The sequence below is a fragment of the Hyla sarda genome, chromosome 4 (genome assembly GCF_029499605.1).
Source record: "Hyla sarda isolate aHylSar1 chromosome 4, aHylSar1.hap1, whole genome shotgun sequence".
Classification (NCBI taxonomy): Eukaryota; Metazoa; Chordata; class Amphibia; order Anura; family Hylidae; genus Hyla; species Hyla sarda.
The window spans coordinates 47,947,488-47,968,507 of record NC_079192.1 but is presented as its reverse complement, the minus strand read 5'-3'; the positions used below and the strand labels follow the sequence as shown (position 1 = coordinate 47,968,507).

The window sequence follows — 21,020 nt, the reverse complement described above, 5'->3', positions numbered from 1 at the left end:
GATCCACATGTGAGTACATGGGGCAGGGGATTATGGGAGGGCGGGAAAGTACATCGGGAAGAGAGGTAGGCTGGATGAGCCTGAATCACATGCAAGATGCAGCTTATCAGCATTCATTGACCCCTGTGATGTCACACAGACAGGAGTGCAGTGCTTTGGTGTTCTCACTGAGAAGGATCTTACGATATATAAACCTCCTATTCACGTTATTGAGCATTTCATCAGAGAGGGGCAGATAGCTTTTTGTTGCCTCATACATATCAACAAGCTGTCTGAACTTTATGAACCATCTTATCTCCTCATTTTTCAGCGCAATTCTGTGCTTTTTTTGCTCCACAGATCATCTGCTGCTTAGAATTGTGTGTAGACTGTATAAAAACCAGTGCACACCATTCTTAACACTCTGTGACAGAGTGCAATTTAGGGTTTAATCCCTGTTTTTTTTTTTTGTGGTGCTGCACTGTTGTGTCCTGCTGCTGTTCACAAATACGTTTTTTCAGCGGACAGTAGTGCATTTGTCTGCCCTCATACGTGCATACCACATACCTATATCAAAGCAGTCTACTATTCTGTATCTGTAACAAGTCTAGATACAGGGAAAGTACTGGCAAAAGTAATCACCTGCTGGTGTTTTACAAAAATACAGATTTTTTTCTGCTTATTGTTGAGCATTTTTCTGCCCTCATCAGTGCATACCACATATGTACATCCAAGTAGTGTACCATTTTGTACCTGTAAATCTGTCAAGGGCCTACATACTGTGAAAGTCCAAACAATAGTATTCACTGGCTGGTGTTTTACACCGATTTTTTCTGCGTATTGTTGCGCATTTTTCTACCCAAATCAGTGCATAACGCATACGTACATCCAAGTAGTGTACCATTTTGTACCTGTTAATCTGTCAAGGGCCTACATACTGTGAAAGTCCAAACAATAGTACTAACCGGCTGGTGTTTTACAAAAAAAACAGATCTTTTCTGCATATTGTTGCGCATTTTTCTGCCCTCATCAGTGCATACCGCATACGTACATCCACGTAGTTTACCATTTTGTACCTATTAATCTGTCAAGGGCCTACATACTGTGAAAGTCCAAACAATAGTACTCACCGGCTGGTGTTTTACAAAAATTACACAGTTTTTAGGCTCATTGTAGCAGATTTTTCTGCCCTCATCAGTGCATACCACATACGTACATCCAACTAGTGTACCATTTTTTACCTGTTAATCTGTCACGGGCCTACATACTGTGAAAGGACAGCCAAAAGTAATCACCTGCTGCTGTTCTAGACAAATACTGTTTAAAGAGTAGTGAAGCGTATTGTAATACCCTCATATACGCACTAAGCATGTCAGGCAGAGAAGTGCCAGGACGTGCACAGAGGAGTGGCAGAGACCTAAATACTTCAGGCAGAGTTGGCAGCAGACTAGGGGCGAGTGGCAGCAGGAGTTGCAGCGAGAGGCCTGAGCTCCCGTTATCAGCCAGTGGTCGTGTCTCGACCAGCAACCCATCTGCCGTCGTCGATTGGTTAACACGCTCATGGAAGAGATGGAGTAAATGGAGGAGATCATCCAGCTTTGGTTGTTTCATCTGTGAAAATATATATATATATTTTTTTTAATCATCAGCAGTGATGTCACAAAGCTCCATCCAATCCCGAAGCAGGGTGGCCGGAGGGGAGGTAACAGACAAGATTACCAGAGATCACAGCAACAAACGGCACAAGGTGAGTATTGTTGTCATCATTGTCACCTGCACTATCTTTCGGTATCGACAGGTTATTTCAGGTGACACTGCTGACAGATTTCATTTACCAGTTGCTGTGAACAAGACATGAAATTTTATTTTGTTTAAAATTTCCTTTGTGCCTGAGCTCAAGGGCTCTGACACCTATGCCCATGTCAGCAACTGTCCAGAGCTAGACAAAATGACCATACCAACCATCTCTTTTTGTGGATAGTTTATGACATAGACAGAGGTGTGAGCTGAGAACATTTCTTGAAATAATGACTGAAACAAACAAAAAGCAAACACAAACTAGTAATGATACCTCATCTGATGTGTTGTTTAAGGCTTAAACATTATTAATGAAAAGTAATGTAAAAATTGATTAGCTTTTCTCACACAAGTTACTATTTTTGGATTAAAAACTGTCCCTGCATTCACCCGCACTAAACAGCATTACTGGCTGTTAGTGCTTGTGACAGTTTTTAAAAAGATACCTTTGTTGTCGGAATCTGTCTGTGCAAGATATCTTTATTTTCTATAATATGCTACTAAGCAGTGTGGGCCATGGGCGGAGCTACTATCCCGGGCTCAAGCACAGTGACATCAGTGCTTCTCCGCACTCAGGCCTGCTTCTTAAAGGGGTATTCCAGGGGAAAAACATTTTTTTTTTTTATCAACTGGCTCCAGAAAGTTAAACAGATTTGTAAATTACTTCTATTAAAAAATCTTAATCATTTCAATAATTATCAGCTGCTGAAGTTGAGTTGTTGTTTTCTGTCTGGCAACAGTGCTCTCTGCTGACATCTCTGCTTGTCTTGGGAATTGCACAGAGTAGAAGAGGTTTGCTATGGGGATTTGCTTCTAAACTGGGCGGTTCCCGAGACAGGTGTCATCAGAGAGCACTTAGACAGAAAAGAACAACTCAACTTCATCAGCTCACAAGTACTGAAAGAATTAAGATTTAGAAGTAATTTACAAATCTGTTTAACTTTCTGGAGCCAGTTGATAAATAAAAAAAACTTTTTTCCTGGAATACCCCTTTAAGAAGCAGGCCTGAGTGTGGAGCAGCACTGATGTCACTGTGTCTGAGCCCGGGATAGTATCTCCGCCCGTGGCACACAGTGCTTAGTAGCATATTATAGAAAATAAAGATATCTCCGGAACGTACAGATGGATCTGGACAACAAAGGTATCTTTTTAATCACTGTCACACGCACTAACAGCCAGTAATGCTGGTTAGTGCGGGTGAATGTAGTGACAGATTTACTTTCAGCACTAATTTTTATGCTGGAGTACCGCTTTACACAAAAAATTACAACATGAAAACACAAATTATTGTAATAATTGTTCAAATTTTTTCATTACAGATGCTTGATTAAATGTGACTGCCAAAGTCAGTTCTGGCCTTCACCTAAGCACAACACTCTCATTTTGTAAACATTTTTATAATATTTTACTTCCTATATGCCTTCACAAACTTCACAATATTGGCCAATGTGAACATTTCAGAAAGTAATGGTAGATTTATTTTAATTTTACAACCTGAATCCCAAAGGAATTTACCTGCTTGTGAAGTAGTTGGATTCTCCAGGGCTGCTTCCGCCATCTTCTCTGCTTGTTAAGATATGTAATGCTAATGTGGCAGAAAATGTTAACAATTATTTTTGGTCTTCAACAAATACTTACACTTGAAAACATGTTATGAGCAAGCAGTGTATGGTAAAAGGAATGGCAGGTGATTTAATTTGGAGGCCAGATCAATAAGATATGCTTTAATGTACTTATGCCTTTTCAAAAACATTACAAATTTATTGTTCCGCCCCTGCTTACTCTCATGGCGTGTGTGAATGTAAGAGATGCTTGTGATCTTAACTGTGTAATGCTGAGAGCATGTCTAACCATTGTAAGTCCGTCTCCTGTATGATAGTGTTTAAAAAAGTACATTTGCTGTAGTTTCTTAGGCCTGTATCTGTTTACTTACTTATGTCTTGCCCTTGGGTGTGTCTTCTAGGCTTCTCAGTAAACTCCTCCCTTGTTGTTGTGTTTTGACATGTCTGCGACACAAATTTATGACGTGCGACACAAATTGCGACTGTCGCAGATCCATGTGTGATAGCCTGGGGGGTGTAGGGTATGGGCAGTGTAGCTGTGTGGGTATTAAAGGGTGCTTGTTAACCCTTACTATTCGTGATGCCAGGGTGAGGGCTCCTCAATAAAGCTTTTCCTACCACCGGCCTTCCCAGGAACGATAGGGAGGTGGATGATAATAGGTTTGAGGTAGATAATAATGGATTGTTCACAACAAAAAGCTTCTGTATACAGCCGTTAACTTTTACTGAAGATTTTCCATACACTTCATCAACACAACAGTCTCTTATCATAACAACAGCTTCCTTTGAAGATTGACAATGGTTGGGACTTTAGCTTTAAGAGTCTTTTGGTCTATTGCGCTGTTCCACTGAATTTAGGGGAATTAATTGCGGTGCAGGCGTCACTCTAGCATTAGCAGGAATTAGAGTAAAACTCACGATTTTTGGTTCTGCTGAGGCCATAGGTTTTGAGGCCTAGCGTGTCTTTGAAAGTTGCGTAGCACACCGTCCTGTTAGTCCGGCATCCATGAGAGCGATAATTGGACGCAACTCCCTTATATGCGCAGGGGCTGGACTAACGCTAATTGGTCCAAACAGATGTCAATCACCATTACAGAGATTTGTGGGTAACATGTGACCCAAGGATCTCCTAAGGTCCTGCAACATATCATAGAGGTTACTAGCATGGTCACATGACCGAAGGTCCTGCGACGCTGAACAAGGTAAGCACTATACATTTCTATAGAATATTGCTATAATTATTAAATATATACATTTACCAATATTAAAGTTAGACTTAAGGAGAGGCGACTAGGGGCTGTCCCACCTGAGGAACCCTACCTGAACGTAGTTACTCTGACTTTGGGGACCTCTACACTGGGTACTGGATGCAATACAGTACCGGAACACCACACATGGTGGGATAAATGAGCTAATTTGAAATCAGCCAGTTGCGCTCTGATTAGGCAAAGAACCATGGTAACATTTTGATACCTGACAAAATTGCTAATTTAAGGGAAAACACAAGTCTTAATCTTAAACAAAAAAAAGGGCACAAATATACAATCACATTTGCTATCACACTATGTAAGACACTATTTGTATATATATATATATATATATATATATATATATATGTGTGTGTGTGTGTGTGTGTGTAAATATATATAGAGATATACATACATATATATATAGAGAGAGAGAGATTAACAGAAAACTGTCCAGATAAAAAGTTGCCCAGTTGCCCATAGCAACCAAGCTGATCGCTTTTTTCATTGTTAACAAGGCCTCTGCATAAAGCGAACTGATTGGTTGCTATGGGCAACTGGGCAACTTCTCCTCAGGACAGGTTTTCACAAATCTCCCTCAGAGAGAGAGAAACAGAAAATAACATATACACAACATCAAGGCTGTAGGTATGTGTGTGTGGGTTTTTAGGTAACATGCAAAAAAAACAAAAAAAAGGATAACATGTTTTGACTGTGACAACACTTTGACCTGACTCTTTGTCCATTTTGGAATATTACAGGAAGTTGATTTGTTACCGAGCCTAATTTGTGTAGCTGTTGAAGTAAATGACAATGCTATGAGGAGATGTAGAAGACCACATTGAAGGCAGCGACACTTTGGTCCACGATTAACTTTGGCTCATTTCTTAGAAGAGGAGGTTCATCGTTCTTTCCGTTTAAATAAGCCAGCCATTTTGGAGCTTATGCAACAAATAGAAGAACAAATTGAGCCACAAACACAACGCTCACATGCAGTAACAGGACTAACAAAACTACTTTCAGTACTATATTTTTTAAGCACTGGAATATATCAACATTGTTCGGCCTCCAGATTTGGCGTAAGCCAACCTTCTTTTTCCAGAATCCTAGGTCAGGTGCTGCAAAGTATGCTGCGAGGGGCGCATCATTACATCAAGTTCCCTGAAACACCACAGGAACATCAAAGTTATAAAGAGGCCTTTTTCAGTATTGCAGGCATGCCCAATATTGTTGGTTTGATCGATTGCACGCATGTGGCAATTTCGCAATCGAAAAATGTATCGGTCCAATAATGTACAAATAATTGTGGGTCCATACATGTATATTATCGATATAGTTCCCAATTACCCTGGATCATGCCATGATGCTTTTATCCTATGAAATACGGAGATTTATTCGAGATTTGAAAGAGGCGTATATGGAGAGTCATGTATCCTAGGTAAGGGTGTAGTAGTGTGTTAAGATTTTAAAAATGAGATTTTCACAATGAGGATTTGTGGTAAATATGAGAGTAAAAATTTACCAGGTTTTCGGCGCAATCCACCAAGGATGGGTCAGAGTTTCTTCAAAATAATTTTTATTTGCCAAAGAAACGGTTTCTTTGGCAAATAAAAATTCTTTTGAAGAAACTCTGACCCATCCTTGGTGGATTGCGCCGAAAACCTGGTAAATTTTTACTCTCATATTTACCACTGTTATTTACCACTGTACCTACCGACCAGGAGCACTCCTAGATCCGGGACCAGGAGGCTGCACCACCTGCATGATCATCCAAGCGCATTTGTAATTGTGTCTATATACACAACTAAGCAAGGTGAGTGGTTTATTAACACCCACTGCACATCACTTGCTTGACAACACACTGTGTATCAAACAATACTTGTCCCATGAGGAGCTCTGCCATTTTTTCCTCTCCAGACTTACACAATGAGGATTTAGCATTATTATTCATGAACATTAAAGGGGTACTCCGGTGAAAACCTTTTTTCTTTTAAATCAACTGGTGGCAGAAAGTTAAACATATTTGTATATGATCTTGAAGTAAAGAGGAATGGTAGAAAAAGTCGGCAGACTCACTAAAGACTTCTTTTCCAGGGTAATTTCTTTATTTCATACTCACATATAAAAGGTGGATACAAAAGGTGGGAGAGGGATCACAGTGGGGGGTATTCACTGTCTGGCGACAGACTCTGTTTCGCTCGGTGCTCGAGCTTCTTCTGGCCTGAACAACTAGGAATAGTAGGCTGGTTCTTATACAGGTGGGTTCACAGGTCTAATTTCTTAGCACCTCCCAACTGTAGTGACGTCTGGTGTGAAGGCGTTAGCTTAAAAACAAGCATAGATTACGCCTTCCGTATACCTTCTGTCATAAGAAAACAGCTTATTATAAAAAATAAGAAGAGTGATTTAAAAACAAGGGGCGTAATCCACTTTGTCATTCAAGCCTAAAGGACCTGTTGCTGTGGTATGAATAATCCAATATGTTTCTCGCTGCAACAGGAGGCGGTTGAGATCAATACCTGGTCTGTATTTAACTCTCTCCACTCCGGAAAAAGTAAGTACTTCTGGTTTTCCCCCGTGGGCTTCCACTACATGGGATATTAGGCGGGGTGCCCCTTTAAGTGTGCGCAGTGAGTACATATGCTCACGTATTCTTGCGCATAACTGGCGTATAGTTTTTCCAATGTAGTAGAAGCCGCACGGGCAGTAAATAACATATACTACATGTTTGGTACGGCATGTTATTAAATCTGTAACAGTGTGGGTTATTGAGCCCATTCGCATCGTTTTCAATTGTGCATTAAATTTGCAAAAATTGCAGGACTTGCAAGCATAATTCCCTTTTGGTATAGAACTTTCTAACCATGTTACCTCTTTTTTAGGGAGTGTTTTTCGACTTTTTGACAGAATATCACCTATTGATTTGTTTTTTCTGTATGAAATAAGTGGTTTGCGGCTGGCTACCTCTTTTATGTCGGGATCCCCCTCTATAATGTGCCAGTTCCTTCTAACCGCTTGTTCAATTATATGGTTTATAGGTGAATTCTGGAACGTAAAAGAGAATCGTTTTTTAGTTGGTTCTGATTTTTTCCACTTTTTGCCCACTAAAAGATTTTTTCTATCTAAATTGTCTGCTCGCTCTTTTCCATCTTTTATCAGCTTACTAGGGTAGGAGCGTTCTAACAAGCGTTTAGTTAAATCTTCTGCTTGTGTGTTATAAGACTCATCAGATTCATTGTTTCTCCGTAATCTTACGAACTGACCGTATGGGACACCCTTCTTCACTGAGCTAGGATGAGAACTATTGTAGTGAAGAAGGGTGTTTTTAGATACGGATTTTCTGTATCCTTCACTTGTAAGTCTGTTGCCTGTTACTAGTAGTCTCAGGTCCAAAAATTCAAGTGAGGTACCTCCATAATGTGAGGTGAATGACATATTCACTGTATTAGTTAAATTAAGGTGGGTGACGAAATCATTGAACTGAGATTCTGAGCCTGACCATGCTATGAGAATATCATCTACATAACGCATGTACAATTTCACTTGTGAGATGTATGGGTTCTGGGATGAAAAAATAATTTGGCTTCACGTTTGTCAATCTATGGAAGCAGGCACACCATGAGCATTCCATGAAGCTGCTACAAATTGTGCTCACGAGAAATAGAATAGAGCACGATAAGCTTAATGAAGATCTCACAAGAATTAAATCTGTATACCGTAAAAGAGCTTCAGATGAACAAATACGTGCATTTTTCCCTAAGTTACAAAACAGAACAGTTTCTTTACAGGATGAAGTAAAAAGAAAGAAACGTGAAAAATTCTTGAGGGATAAAACCGATTATGACCAAGATAAAGAGTTCTTATGGTACCATAAACCCACTATACCACCCAATAGAAGGCCTCAGCAAGCACGACGTCCATCACGGTTTAGTTCAAGAAACCGCATGGATACCGTACCTAATGTGAACAAGGAAATTAACATCAAAGACAGTAATCAAGATCCAATTGACCGAGTCCACCCTTTAGGAAAAGACACACACGGCGAGGAAGGAAGAAAAGATCTGAAAGAGCCAAAGAAAAGAAAAACAGAACGTTGAGACAGGACCATGAAGGAATCGATCGGGAGCACCCTCTGTCTAACGTTATCAACCTTACTTCAGAGACATTGAACGAATCGACAGTCTCATTGTTATCGAGAGGACTGAATTATGGACTGACAGAGCGGTTCAACCCCGTGACATTCGAAATAGATTTGGCTAAGTCGTTACGGGACATCAATCTATTTAAATTTTTCTATAATAAAAATACCACTGAGCAGACAAAATGCGAAGCAGATTCACCAGCAATGATAGATAGTCTAGGTTTTTTTCCCAAAGAATGTACTCTACTAGAACAGGAATGTATAGAAATGCTGGCGAGAGATTTTGGTGAACCTAATTATGTAGAAAAAGAGGAATATGATCAGTTACCATTCACCAAAGGAAGGAGGTCTAGATTTAACCCCCCGATACCACCTGGGGGGCAGTTAGATTTATTCCAAAACTCAGTTTTACAAGATATTCGATCTATACTGTATAAGGAAATACCAGTTAATTTAACAAAAGCAGAACAAACAGCACTCCATGAGCTTAAAAAGAGAGATGACCTTGTGATAATTAGAGCAGATAAAGGAGGAAGTGTTGTACTTATGTACAAAACCATATACACACAAGAAGCCGAAAGGCAATTACGTGATAGGTCTACATACACTCCCCTTAAAACTGATCCGACTCCTAAAATTCTTAAAGGTCTAACTACACTCCTACATAAGTTTGTTGAACAAGGAATGCTGTCTAAAAAGAACGCGGAACGCCTCATACCAGAGGCACCCAAACCCGCAACATGGTACCACCTTCCCAAAATACACAAAGCACAGACCCCACCCCCGGGACGTCCCATCGTCTCGGGAGTGGGGTCTACTACCGAATACTTGTCTCACTATTTAGAATGGTTACTCTCCCCTTTACTCCCCTCTATACCAGCCTACATTAAAGACACTTTACACTTATTACAAACAATCCAAACAATGAATTGGGAATCAGACTGGAACCTTTGCTCCATTGATGTGGTCAGCCTCTATACCAGAATTCCTCACGAAGCTGGTATAGGGGCTGTAAAAGAATTCCTTAAATGGTCTAATAAGTCTGCAGAATTCATCTTATTCATAGAGGAGGCACTTACTTTTTTGTTAAGTAACAGTACATTTCAATTTGCTGACCAGTGGTATAGACAGGACACCGGGACCCCGATGGGTACCCCGGTGTCCTGTACATACGCAAATTTGTTCCTAGCAGTCTTAGAAAGCCAAATTATTTTTTCATCCCAGAACCCATACATCTCACAAGTGAAATTGTACATGCGTTATGTAGATGATATTCTCATAGCATGGTCAGGCTCAGAATCTCAGTTCAATGATTTCGTCACCCACCTTAATTTAACTAATACAGTGAATATGTCATTCACCTCACATTATGGAGGTACCTCACTTGAATTTTTGGACCTGAGACTACTAGTAACAGGCAACAGACTTACAAGTGAAGGATACAGAAAATCCGTATCTAAAAACACCCTTCTTCACTACAATAGTTCTCATCCTAGCTCAGTGAAGAAGGGTGTCCCATACGATCAGTTCGTAAGATTACGGAGAAACAATGAATCTGATGAGTCTTATAACACACAAGCAGAAGTTTAACTAAACGCTTGTTAGAACGCTCCTACCCTAGTAAGCTGATAAAAGATGGAAAAGAGCGAGCAGACAATTTAGATAGAAAAAATCTTTTAGTGGGCAAAAAGTGGAAAAAATCAGAACCAACTAAAAACGATTCTCTTTTACGTTCCAGAATTCACCTATAAACCATATAATTGAACAAGCGGTTAGAAGGAACTGGCACATTATAGAGGGGGATCCCGACATAAAAGAGGTAGCCAGCTGCAAACCACTTATTTCATACAGAAAAAACAAATCAATAGGTGATATTCTGTCAAAAAGTCGAAAAACACTCCCTAAAAAAGAGGTAACATGGTTAGAAAGTTCTATACCAAAAGGGAATTATTCTTGCAAGTCCTGCAATTTTTGCAAATTTAATGCGCAAGAATACGTGAGCATATGTACTCACTGCGCACACTTAAAGGGGCACCCCACCTAATATCCCATGTAGTGGAAGCCCACGGGGGAAAACCAGAAGTACTTACTTTTTCCGGAGTGGAGAGAGTTAAATACAGACCAGGTATTGATCTCAACCGCCTCCTGTTGCAGCGAGAAACATATTGGATTATCCATACCACAGCAACAGGTCCTTTAGGCTTGAATGACAAAGTGGATTACGCCCCTTGTTTTTAAATCACTCTTCTTATTTTTTATAATAAGCTGTTTTCTTATGACAGAAGGTATACGGAAGGCGTAATCTATGCTTGTTTTTAAGCTAACGCCTTCACACCAGACGTCACTACAGTTGGGAGGTGCTAAGAAATTTGACCTGTGAACCCACCTGTATAAGAACCAGCCTACTATTCCTAGTTGTTCAGGCCAGAAGAAGCTCGAGCACCGAGCGAAACAGAGTCTGTCGCCAGACAGTGAATACCCCCCACTGTGATCCCTCTCCCACCTTTTGTATCCACCTTTTATATGTGAGTATGAAATAAAGAAATTACCCTGGAAAAGAAGTCTTTGGTGAGTCTGCCGACTTTTTCTACCATTCCTCTTTACTTCAAGATCTGTGATTCACTGCTCATAGTCAGAGCACCACCAACACTTCGGGGAACACTCCAATACGTCCCTTAGTCCAAATACGTGAGAATATCAGCAGCAGTGCCGGACATTACACTCTTTGTTTGAATATTTGTATATGACTTCTATTAAAAAATCTTAATCCTTCCTGTACTTATTAGCTGCTGAATACTACAGAGGAAATTCTTTTCTTTTTGGAATGCTCTCTGATGACATCACGACCACAGTTCTCTCTGCTGACGTTATTATAATAATAATAATGCTTTATTTATTGTTGTCCTTAGTGGGATTTGAACCCAAGTCCCCAGCACCGCAAGGCAGCAGTGCTAACCACTAAGCCACAATGCTGCCCTTAGCATACATCTGCTATGCATCTGCTATGCATGGTTGCTAAAATGGACAGAGATGTCAGCAGAGAGCACTGTGTTCGTGATGTCATCAGTGTTCCAAAAAGAAAGGAATTGCCTCTGTAGCATTCAGCAGCTAATAAGTACTGGAAGGATTAAGATTTTTTAATAGAAGTAATTTACAAATATGTTTAACTTTCTGCCCCCAGTTGATTTAAAAGAAAAAAAGATTTTCACCGGAGTACCCCTTTAAAGTAACACACATTTGTCGAACTATCCACTATCCTTTGCAAAATTAAAAATTTTGAACAGTAGACATCTTAGACTAGTACACTTTTTGAGTACTATGTTTTTGTTAAAATGAATTTTGATTATCCACTTTTGCTAAATGTTTCATGTTGGTAGAACTAATGTTGTCTGTTTCTAAACCAGGTGACAATGGATATCGGCTTAGTCGCTGGCTACTAACGCCATATTTGAATCCACAATCTAGAGCAGAAGAACACTTTAATCGGTCTCATAAAAGAACAAGATCCATGATCGAGCGGATAATTGGGCTACTGAAAAGCAGATTTTGATGTCTGGACATCACAGGGGGTGCTTTGTTGTATAAACCGCAAAGAGTGTGTGAAATTATAATCGCATGCAGTATTCTACATAATTGCCCAAAACATAACCTGCCTGATGATGTTGCCGATGATTTAAGAGAAGAAATTGTTGCAACCCCTGCAAATGAAGAGGCTGACCAAGCTTCTCAAGCTGTTCGACAACACATAACCCAAACTTGTTTTGGTCCTTAAAGGGGTTATCCAGGAAAAAAAAAATTTATATATCAACTGGCTCCAGAAAGTTAAACAGATTTGTAAATTACTTCTATTAAAAAATCTTAATCCTTTCAGTACTTATGAGCTTCTGAAGTTAAGGTTGTTTTTTTTTTTCTAAGTCCTATCTGATGACACCTGTCTCGGGAAACGCCCAGTTTAGAAGCAAATCCCCTTAGCAAACCTCTTCTAAACTGGACATTTCCCGAGACAGGTGTCATCAGAGAGCACTTAGACAGAAAAGAACAACCTTAACTTCAGAAGCTCATAAGTACTGGAAGGATTAAGATGTTTTTAATAGAAGTAATTTACAAATCCTTTTAACTTTCTGGAGGCAGTTGATATATATAAAAAAGTTTTTTCCTGGAATACCCCTTTTATAAATAAAAATGCATTTGTATGAGTCAAAAGGTTTAAATTAATCAATTTAAATTATTCAGGAGTTATAATGAAAAAAAAAACATTGGTTAGAAGGTTGGTTGCTCCATTGATTTAAAAATAAGATTAAAAAAAAAAATGATCACAAAAGCATTCAATATTTTATTCATAAAAGTGTTTAACTGTACAAAATGTTTTCAGGTTATAAAACAAGTTACTTTCACACAAAACACACTGGTAAACAGTCCCTTGTTAGAAATCACTCCATTTTTGGAATTTCACTCGTCCTCTTGGCTGTCGGTCATTGTATGAGACAGACTCACACTTTTTCTCCGAGTACTTTTTGTTTTTTGGCGGTAAAATGCCCATTTTCGCATAAAACACGCCCACTCAGAGTGTTTTATAAAATGGTGGTTATGCAACTAAAATTTGGTTTCATAACTAGTCGCACAGACGTTGCGACCAAAATTTAGGCGCAATAACTGAGAAAAAGAGTCAGTTGGAGTTTAGTAAACAAGGGCCAGTGTGTTTTAAAACAAACTGTTAGCTATCATGGTTTACCAGTACATGTTTTCATGTAGAGCGTAACATTATATATATTTATTTGTAATATACATTGGATAAAAAAGAAATATATATATATTTTTGGGTGAAAAAATGTTGTCCCTAGAGCTATATGAAGGGGTGAGGGGTGTACAACCAGGCAGTGTTGGGGGAAGCATTCAGTAAGGTCAGTTAAGGGTTAGGGTGGTTGTAGGTAAGAAATATAGCAGGACCAGATCCAGCGGAACCTTCTTGTTTGTCCGAAAGGGTTGAGGTGAATGTATCATTCACCATATACCAAAAAAAGTTTCTCTCTATTCACATCTATGCGCATTATGAAAACAACCAACCCCAGGTCAAACACAATTCTGGCATCTCTTACCGTAAATACTCGGGTATAAGCCGACCCGAATATAAGCCAAGGCCCCACCCTATAAGCCTAGGGTGAGAAATACATCATCCCCCCATGTCATCATCCAGACCCCCGTCATCATCCAGACCCCTGTCATCATCCCCCCCCCCCCCCCTTCATCATCACCGCCTGTCAATCCCTTCCGCCATCGGCTGTCCGGGCATGCTGGGAGTTGTAGTTTTGAAACCTCTGGAGGTCCGCAGGTTGAAGACCACTGCGGCCTTCGTCATCATCCAGACGCCCGTCATCATCCCCCCCCCCCCCCTTCATCATCACCGCCTGTCAATCCCTTCATCAGCGGTCTTCAACCTGCGGACCTATGGATGTTGCAAAACTACAACTCTCAGCATGCCCGGACAGCCATCAGCTGTCCGGGCATGCTGGGAGTTGTAGTTTTGAAACCTCTGGAGGTCCGGAGGTTGAAGACCACTGTGGCCTTCATCATCATCCAGACACCCCCTTTCGTTTTCTGCTCACCTCCCCTCAGTGGGAAGGAGGGGTGAGCTGGTCCGGGCCATCTATGCTGCAGGGACCGTCCGGTGGGGAGGGTTAGTCAATCCGGGCTGTCCATTTTCACTGGGAGGCCCTCTTCTCCGCACTCCGGGCCTGCCCCGGACTAGTGACGTTACCTTGACGAAGACGCACAGGGACGTTCATGCGCGTCCCTTTGCGTCGTCATCAAGGCAACATCACTAGTTCGGGGCAATCCCGGAGTGCAGAGAAGAGGGCCCCCTGGGTGAAAATGGACAGCCCGGAACGACTAACCCTCCCCACTGGACGGTCCCTGCAGCATAGATGGCCCGGACCAGCTCACCCTTCCTTCCCACCGAGGGGAGGTGAGTAGAAAACTAAAGGGGGGGGGGTCTGGATGATGGCTGTCCGGGCATGCTGGGAGTTGTAGTTTTGCAACATCTGGAGATCCGCAGGTTAAAGACCACTGAGAAGGGATTGACAGCCGGAGAGTTCACTCGAGTATAAGCCGAGGGGGGCGTTTTTAGCACGAACAATCGTGCTGAAAAATTTGGCTTATACTCGAGTATATACGGTATCTAGCTAGAGTGATTGTAAATATTTTTCATAACAATGGGAAACCTGTCTTTTCTTACAGTGCCTGGAATGAAGGTGAATCCAATAATGCTGGAAATGAACACTGCACAGAAATTATTGGACAAGAAAAGTCATGGAATGACCTACCATGTCAACACAATAAGAAGTACATGTGTAAGGGTGTGTGGCATTGTTAAAGGTGGCCGTTTCTACTTTGGACAGCTGAATTCCTTCTTGACTGTTCCTCTTCATAAACCAATGATAAGATGGTCCTCTGCTGTGATTCTAAAACGGCAAAGCACAAAAATGTATACATGGAGCTATATTATTTACATCTTACACATAGAACTCATAACTCAGCACTCATTGATGCCTTCATGCAATTTTCGATCAAAGCATAATTTTTGTAAAAAATATAAATAAATAGCACCTGCAAATTCAAGTTTTTGGTTAAACATGTGACCCAAGTAGAGCCTGAGATGCACAACACCTCTTATAACTAAAAGTTCAAGATGTGCAGGGTCCATAGATAACACATAACAAAAAGTACCCCCCTTCCCCCAAAAAACAAACAAACCACAAACACGTGGGATACTTTAACGACCACTGACCTAAATGTACGTCCTGGTTTGGCGGCACTTTGCGCACCATGACATACATTTACATCCTGTGTTTGACCGAGAGCATCGGATCGTATCGCGCGGATGTCCACCATTAACCCCTCAGATGCCGTGATCTGTACAGATCACGATATCTGCGCCAATGTGCAAGATAAAATAGATGATCGGATCGCCCGCAACGCTGCCGCAGCGATCCGATCATCTGCAAGTCCCCTCACCTGCCTCCGTCTGTCTCCCGGCGTAACCTGCTCTTGTCTGAGATCGAGCAGACAAGAGCAGGAGAGAGCCGATAATACTGATCAGTGCTATTGTAATAGATGTTTCTATGATTTCCTTCCATGTAAAAAAAATGATTCCTTTAGGAGGCCCCTTCCCCATCTGCCCCTCCTCTCTCTGCTCATAACATCTGGCCCTCACCATCATCATCTGAAAAACTTGAACAAAGAAAGCCAGCAAAAAGTCTCAGGAGTGGCATGCCTTACCTCCTAGCAGGGGGTGGGAACTTATGCTAATGACAGAGGTTATATGAATCAGGGATCTGCTTAATAAACATCAGAAGTATTTTACCACTGACCGTTTGTTTCTGTGTTATTTACTCCAGTGCTAGCACAGAGAATCAAAGGCCTTATTTTTGTATTTGGAAGGGAGCAGGATACTTACCAGGCTATCTGAATAAATCTATATCAGAATTGGCTTCCAACGGGGGCGCTGGGTTTTCGGGATCATCGGCAGTCGCTGGATACGGAGTCGAAAGATTTAAACAAAGGAGGACGGCAGACGGAACTTGATCAACTCCAGGTGTACGGTAGGACATTCTTGTACCTAGCCAAATGTACCCCTGTCTCCCCTTTGTCTTATCTTTCTGCTCTATGACGACTTGCTTTTGACCCATACGAGACAGGTAATTCTCAAATTCTCACCCAGTGTTATTTTACCCGATGCCTGTCATTTAAGAAACTATCTGCTACCCGAGTGTGATTGAAGTGTGTGTGAGTGAATAAGTGGAATTGGGACTGTTCATTGGGGAGTTGCGTTGCGGAGTACATTTTCGTAATTAATCATTGGGATGTTTAGGCATCATAAGAATGATTGGGACAGAGTCATAGACAGATAAGTGATCTAGGACAAATAAGGTGCTGGTTGCCTCGTTATAATTAGAGCTTATTTAGGACTGGGGGTACAAGGGATTTTCCTGGCAATAGCAGATTTCTGGAACTTGTCCCATTGCAACTGATAAAGTCTTGTATTGCGTGTGTCTTATGTCCATGGATTAATGTTAAGCTAGCTAATGTATTACTAGATCTAGTTCAAAAGTGTTTGTTGATTGAATTTTACTGTGTTAGTGTTTTAAAAGCTATCTCCTGAAGTACAGGAAGGGTTTCAGTTGTTCAAAAAGCTGGAGAGTTTGCAGCTGTTGACCACAGCCCACTGAGAAGGAGCAGGAAGGAGGGGGCTTTTGGGCTCATGCTGAGAGAGGGAGATTTGAAGTGCAGGGTTGAGGCTTACATTGCCTGTTGTGTTGAAGGACAGAGGGGGGCTGAGCAGGGGGATAGTGTATAGACAGAATATTGGAACAGTGAAAGTTAAGGAGAAGAATAGAGTGAAGGATTTGGATTTCAAGCTGTGTAATAGCAGAAAGTGAGATGGGGCAAAAGATTGTGAGGCCAGAGAAAGGTTTTTTGGCTTGTGACTTGGTGGCAGAAAGAGAGGGGGAGGGAAATGTGAGGAGAATGGCTAGGCTGTTAAAAGTATGTGGAATACCATACACAGTGGGTGGTCGTTTGCAACCTGAAGTATGGAGAATAGCACTTAGAACAAAGAAAGGAATCTTAATGGACAGAAAATTACTTAAGTCAGCTGAAGCATGGTTTAGTACGGCTAAATTTGTACATAAGGAGGGATGGTTAGAGCAAGAAATAGAAAAAGGGGACCAAATTATGTATGTCTATCATAAATGTGAAAATACAAATGACATACCTTATGTACCATCGGTATCCAATGTTGGAGGGTGTAATCAGCCACCACCATATCCATATTGGTCATGTTTTCATTGTGGTGTTCAAAATCCCTTATGGAATGAAATGTGTTATAGCTGTGGCACGCACAGGCCACATCCTAACATCACTAACCCCATTACCCCATCCATATATCCCATGCTGTCTCCATATGGAGGTAGCCATGTTACCACTCCCATTTCCGCCCCTAGCAACCATGTTGACTCATCATGTACTCCCATTTCCGCCCCTAGCAACCATGTTGACTCATCATGTACTCCCATTTCCGCCCCTAGCAACCATGTTGACTCATCATGTACTCCCACTTCCGCCCTTAGTAACCATTTTGGGACAGTCAGTGTTCCAACATCTTCCTCCGCCCCAGCAGCCATTTTGGGACAGTCAGTGTTCCAACATCTTCCTCCGCCCCCAGCAGCCATTTTGGGACAGTCAGTGTTCCAACATCTTCCTCCGCCCCCAGCAGCCATTTTGGGGCAGTCACTGTTCCAATGTCCTCTTCTGCCCTCAATAACCATATTGAGGCACCCACTGCTCCTACAGTTTCTTCCATTCCTAGCAGCCATCTTGATACACCTGTAAAACCTGTCCTTATCTACCCTGTACTTAACTTAGATGGTTCCTATCATGTCCCTCCAGTACCTGTTCTCACTCTCTCTATGGATGGATCAGAAGACAGTGAGGGGCAGAAGGATGAGAAAAACAAATCCGAGATATTCTCTGTGGACCCTTATGGACCAGGACCCCATCTCAAAAGACGAGGGACCGAACTGGCACCTACTTGGCAACTACCAACCACCATGTCTTTTACACCCAAAACTGTCAACATGTCAGAAGATGACCCAAGGAATCAGTCTGAGACCCCTTTTGAAGACACCCCATCAGCTTCAAGGTGGCCCAAGGATTATGCACGGGGCAATGCCCCTCATGATGCCCCTACTATGTATGTTACCTTTAGCCCTTCTCAAGCAGCTACTCTTGTAGCTCAGCTCCCAGACCCAGAGAAGCAACCAATGCCCTTTTATCGTAGGATCCAGGAAATCCAACAGACATACTCAGCTTCATTCAGGGATCTAAAGAGCATATGTCAGATTAAGGCTGGGGATGCTTACTGGCCAATCATGGAACCTGATCTTAGGAAAGGACACTACCCTGAAGATACCACATACCAGTCAGGCACCTATTTCTGTGAACGCCTGTTGAAGTGGGGCCAAGACAGATTAGCCGATCAAGCGACCAATGTCAATGATGTTAGTCAAGACAAAGGGGAATCGGTTGAGAAATTCTATGCCCAACTCAAGCAACTCTTCTATGACCTTGGATTTGACTTATCCAACAAATAACATTCACAGATGTTGTCCTCTGCTTTTGTCAATGGCCTGAAGGATCCCATAAAGAAGGGTCTTATACTGTTACATCCGGAATACAGAGTGTTGACACTTGATACCCTACTCTTAGTGGCAAAAGGGTTAGAGTCCAGCCAAGCTTTCACCAAGAAGCCAACCCCTCTTATGATGACTGAGGACCTCCCTAATGGCCACCCACCACCCGGACGACGCCAACCTCCAGTCTTTTTCAATTGCCACAACACTGGGCATTTCCGACATGAATGCCCAAGAAGATCAGGAGGCTCCAAGGGTCAGTGTTCAGGCAATTACTAGCACCAGCAACATAATGGACTCCCTGGTACACCAGACCCCAGGTACAACTCAAGCCAAGGACAAAGACCCGTGCAGAACCATATGGATCTGCTCCCATAGGATTTGGGCAAGCCTGTGTCTCACTCACCAGCTATGGCAGTATCAGCAAACAACAAAGATGGCCCTTTGGCTAGAATTACTCTACCCATCGAGGGACACCCCACCACTTTCCTGATAGACACAGGTGCAGCCAGAAGCATTATTAGGGCTCAAGATCTACCTGATCCCTCTTTCCTGTCTACCATTGATGTCTCCTGTGTGGGTGTTGATGGTATCCCTAGGAGCAGCCCACTCACGAAGCCTCTACGATTGCTAATTTTCCCCATTTGTTGGCTAGATTTGTTGTTTCCTCCACCTGCCCACTCAACCTGCTGGGTGCAGATGTCCTGTCAAGACTGCAAGCCACTATCCGATTTGGAGAAGATGGTACCATCTCTGTGTCCTCTCCATTAGAGACCGAGGATATCTCTGCCTTGCGCTCAATCCCTTTACTCCTGGCCCTGGAACAAGTTTCTCCAACCACTATACCGCCTGAAGTGTTGGCCCATATAACGGAATATCTGTGGTCAACTGGACCTGAAGACATAGGTCGCCTAAGAGTGCCACCAGTGACTGTGGTCCTTAAACCAGGAGCACCCCTTCCAAGGAAGCCGCAGTACCCATTGATGAGTGCCCATTCAGAAGCAATCACTAAACAAGTTCAGACCTTAATCAACAATGGGGCTCTCACACCCTGCACATCTCCGTGTAACACGCCTCTGTTCCCAATTAAAAGAAGACTCCGAAGGCAGAGCCTGAAAAATACAGGAGGGTTCAAGACCTGAGAGCTGTCAAGGAGGCCACAGTATTGGACACCCCTATTGTTCCCAACCCCCATACGCTGTTATCGGGAGTGCCTCCTACTGCTAAGTATTTCACAATCGTGGACTATCAGTATACCATTAGATCCGAAATGCCGGTACCTATTTGCTTTTACTCATGAAGGTCAACAGTACACCTGGACTGTGATGCCTCAAGGAGCTCAGAACTCCCCTAGCCACTTTTCTAAGGACATGACTCTCATCCTATCTACTTGGCAAGCACAGAACCCATCTATAGTGCTTCTATCTTATGTGGATGATCTCCTTCTGTGTGCTAATGACCTTTCATCAGCTGAGAGACACTCGGAAAGCCTGCTCTGTTACCTAGCCGATCAGGGTTGCAAAGCCTCCAAACAGAAGCTTCAATGGTGCTCCACCTCAGTTGTGGTTCTTGGCCATTGCATTTCGCAAGGAACTAGACACCTTACTCAGGACAGAGTGCAAGCAATACACAACCTTCCAATACCAACTAGGCCCAAGGCTCTACATGAATTCCTGGGATTAATCTCTTACTGTCGGTCATGGATCCCAGAGGCCTCTCTATTGATGCAACCACTCTATGACGCCTTGAAGACAGACCCCTTCAACCTTCCTGAGGAAGCCATTTCCAACTTCTTCAAACTCAAAAATGCCATCACCTCAGCACCTGCTCTGGGATTACCGGATTATGATAAACTTTTTAAACTGTATGTGTCAGAGCGACAGGGACATGCTACTTGAGTCCTCTCTCAGTCTCATGGCAACAGAATGCGACCAATAGGCTTCTACTCCTGCAGACTTGATGCCGTGGCCAGAAGAGGCCCATCCTGCCTTAGAGCTGTGTTTGCTGCACAAGCACTCCTGGATAAAACTGCTGACCTAGTTCTGTGACACCAACTCATTCTTCTGGCTCCACACGACATCTCTGCTATACTAAATCAGACTCAACC

At 42.2% G+C, this 21,020-nt stretch overlaps 1 long non-coding RNA gene across 1 annotated transcript; it reads right to left on the bottom strand.

Moving 5' to 3' along the window:
- Positions 1–1,349: 1,349 nt before the first annotated feature.
- LOC130367868 (uncharacterized) lies at positions 1,350–5,133 on the bottom strand. The gene is made up of 3 exons (XR_008892205.1): positions 5,001–5,133; positions 3,292–3,361; positions 1,350–1,590 (listed from the first exon to the last, which is right to left on the bottom strand). It is a non-coding gene; the product is annotated as an uncharacterized LOC130367868 (long non-coding RNA).
- Positions 5,134–21,020: the final 15,887 nt, after the last annotated feature.